At 31.6% G+C, this 4,113-nt stretch overlaps 1 pseudogene; it reads right to left on the bottom strand.

Moving 5' to 3' along the window:
• Positions 1 to 2,126: 2,126 nt before the first annotated feature.
• Positions 2,127 to 3,869, bottom strand: LOC113381061 (annotated as a pseudogene).
• Positions 3,870 to 4,113: the final 244 nt, after the last annotated feature.

Below are 4,113 nucleotides of genomic sequence, written 5' to 3'. Positions count from 1 at the left end.
GCAAATATCAAGAAATTCTTGAAGAATAATTTATTCTTAACAGAGTAAATTATATTTAACTAATTTTAAATATTCAATGATAAGCACATGTAACTTGTAGGATGAACTTGCAAGATATAACATTTTCTTTGTTTTTCATTAGTACTTAGATTTGGGAAACTACAAACGCTCAAATACATTTTTACAATACATACATATTTTTCAATGTGGTAACTTTAAAATGAATGTAAAATTATGAAAATCAATTTAATAATATAATTATAGTTGCTAACAGCACATAATATCGCTGTAATGTAAAACACATTTCTTATAATTTTTCTTACTTCTTTTTTATTTGCCGCTATAATAAATCTATACATATTTAATGCCGCATAAGATTTATTTTTGAACATACAAGAGACTACGCATGTAATTGGTTAAGTTTCTATTTTTATGAAGAAAGAAAACGAAAATACCTAATTTATATTTTTTAGTTCTATATACGTTTCATTGTTTGTAATGCTCAATTTGTAGATAAGTATGCTTTTTTATGAAGTTGCTTGTACCATGTAAACTCTGGTCGAATATTTTATTTTTTTATATCAATATGATTTATACACTTTGAAAAGGGCAATGTCTTCCACATGTACGTGCACTACTTTTTTTCAATTTTATGTGACATGGCTTTTGACGTAAACAAATTACATATATCTAGTAATGGTTTTGGAGCAAAAAAGCTTCATACGACAATTTCTCTAAACAAAACTAACTTTGTTGGAGAGTATTAGTAGCTGATTTATATTTTCCAAGTTTTATAAGGAAATATTGTCCGAATCTGAATGTTTCTTAGAATAGCATACGTTTCGAGTGTTGGTTTGACTCATCTTCAGGGCTATATTTTTAAAACAATTATGATAATCATGTTAAAAAATTTTTTTTTATTTTTTTTATTAAATTTTATTCTGCAATATGTTTTTTATGAACAATAAGCAGAGACTGCTAACCAAAAAAATTTGTAACTATACTAAATTACTATACAATACCACACAGTATACACAAATGAACAGTGATATGCACGGATTTTTGCTTAAGAAATTAATTCAAAAACACGAAAATGCAACAAAAACTTATGTCTAACATTTAATAATTATTATTACTCTGAGTGAGAATTAGCACTTTCACTCACGACACTTATTCTTGTCCTCGACGTGGATTCTTGGTAGAGAATTATTCTTCCCAACTTGTGTAGAGGCTTTTGTGTTTTGTTTGTGAATTATATATACATAATATATTGCACGCAGAACCAGGTGAGCTGGTCAACCCCGGGTGGAGGCAAAAAGAATCTCTTTGAGCACCGGTAGAGACGACTACGGGCCGCCTAGAGTCACGGAGAGCGTAAAAGCTATATTCGATGACTTTGAATTGGATCCCGTCGTTGCCAGTCACTTCGCTTCATTTGTTTTCATTTACCAGATTTGGGTCGCAAAAACTTCTTATAACATCACCGAAGTAACATACGCTGTTTCACATCTTCATCACAATATACAGATCAGCTTGATGTATTGAATTATTATTCTGGTTGTTAAGCAGATCATGAGGTTATCATAACCTGGTTATGAATACTATTTAATTTCAGTTACTTGCACGAATTTTTCCAACAATGTTTTATAAATGAATAACTCGTTATCATCCTTCAGACGCATTCCTAGTGTATTCAATTTCTCCACCGTCTTCAATAGCAAGATCAAGTCAATCTCCTTATGCAAATATTTCAAGTAAAGATACTAATCCAAATTAAGACATTTATTAATTGATATCTTAATAATAAAATAGATATTAACAAGTTGATTTGTGATACACTATCGTGGATATCCATATTCCCCTTTCGTTCACAAGGACCACTTTGGGAATCACTTGTTCTAGACCATAGGTTCCCAAACTCATTTGTATCGTGGACCCCTTGCAATGCTTTTGGATGTGGTATAGACCCCCTACTTACCTATTGCTTGTTTTATATAAATTTGTTAATGTATTGATAAGTATCAAATTTTTTTAAGTAAAAATGCATTCTACGTTTATACATTAATTAATTAAAATCTAAATAACATAATAAAATATCAAAATAAAGAAACCAATAAATTAATGTTCTAATGAGAAGGATGTACTTCTTGTTTTAATAATAAATTGTCAACATTTGGCGACAATGTGGAAAGATATAATCTTAAATCTCCCCGCTTAATAATATCTAGTCTATTTCTCTTTTTTGTTAGTAGATTAGTGACAGCGCTAAACGGAAATGAAATTAAAAATTTTTTTGCGATATTCCATAGCATGGGATAAGCGACGGGTATGCTTTTTTGCAGCCAGAATTTCTGATATCCTTCTTGAAATTCAATCTTAAGCTCCTCATTAGTACTTAATTCGGCCAATTCCTCTTGCATCATAACATTAGTTTCTTCTATCTCACCATATGGATTAGTTATTCACGGTGGTATTACTAATGTCAAAATATCTTCAAATCTGGTTTCATAATCAGCATAAAGGACATTTAAATGTTCAACATAGGTTGAAACGTCCACTTCCTGATACTTTGTCTGTGATAAATTAGGAAACTGTGAAAATTCTCCTTGTCCAATGTTTTGCTTCATTAGCTTCATTTTTGATAGGAATGCTGCTAAAATCGATTTAGTTTTAATCAAAGTTAAACTGTCGCCTTGCAATTGCAAATTAACCGCATTAAATTTAGCAAATAAATCTGTCAAGTACGCGATGTCTGGTTTACATTTTATCAGACTGTCTTTAAAAAATTTATGTTTAGAATCCAGAAACTCTAAGACAGTCTCAAAAAGCCCAAAAAATCTTGTCAGACATAAGCCTTTCGATAGCCAGCGTACTTCTGTATGAAGAAGTAATTGATGAAAGTGTTGATCATTTTCATCACATAACTGGGCAAATAAACGCGAATTCAAGGCGCTGCTTCGGATTCGGTTGACTGCATCAATAACTACTTGTAGAGATTTATGCAGTCTAAGACTCAAATTCTTAGCGACTAAATGCTGGCGATGAATTACGCAATGCACTGCTAATACTCCTGACACATTTTGTTTTAAATGGGCGATAAAACCACGATGTCGTCCAACCATCGCAGGTGCACCATCTGTAGCAACCGATATTATATTTGTTAAGGGAATTTCTTTTTCAATAAAGTAGTTCTTCATAACAAGAAATATGGTTTCGCCTTTACTGTCAGTTGTTAAAGCTCTTGCGAAAAGCAATTCGTCGTAAATTTCATTCATTATAGAACGAACATATGCTAATAGTAATGCCTCATTACCAGGTAGAGTTGACTCGTCCAGTTGAATGGAGAAATGTGTCGTTTGCAAATAATTACACAAGAAGCTTTCAATATCAGAACCCATTTCTTCAATACGTCTTTCAACAGTGTTGTTGCTTAAGGGAATTCTTTTAATGATGTCAGAAGCAGGTTTGTGTAAAACAGTTTTCAAAACCTCTTCAACGGCTGGTAAAATTAACTTCTCTCCGATAGTATGCGGTTTTCCAGATTTCGCTATCATTAGCGAAATATTGTATGATGCTCGCAAACCATCGTCATTTCTTTGTGACGTTGAAGCAAACATTCTGTCTAATGTGGTCTACATTTTTTGAAAATTATCTTTGAGTGTTTGAAAATATTGCAAACTTTCATGTGATTTTTCAGGATGACATTTTTTCAAATGAAATTGCAACTTAGATGGTTTCATAGAGTCATTGCACAAAACTTTTTTACACAATAAACACATAGGCAACTGGTTGTTAGAAGGTGATGAAATAAAACCAAACTTCATATAATCAACGCTGTACTGTCTACATTTCTTTTTAGAATCAGACATGGCGTCAGTCAGCTGTGGGCAAAATTTATTTATATGAATAAGTTATAAAGTCTAGTTTTTTCTTAATAAAGCAAAGTCAAATTTAAATCGCATTAAATTAAAATCTTATGGCAGACATAAACAAACCGCCATCATACATAAATGTACTCGAGTAAAGTATTTTATTGAAATTCGAAATCCAAATCCAAAATTCCTTAAAACGAACACTCCACATCAAAGCTTCCGAAAGAAGAGGTTTATTGTT

Source organism: Ctenocephalides felis, unplaced genomic scaffold (genome assembly GCF_003426905.1).
Source record: "Ctenocephalides felis isolate EL2017-DRISC unplaced genomic scaffold, ASM342690v1 CF-g0.4_SCAFFOLD_02541, whole genome shotgun sequence".
NCBI classification, from domain to species: domain Eukaryota; kingdom Metazoa; phylum Arthropoda; class Insecta; order Siphonaptera; family Pulicidae; genus Ctenocephalides; species Ctenocephalides felis.
Note: the sequence above shows the minus strand (reverse complement) of the source record. Positions and strands in the feature narration are given on the sequence as shown.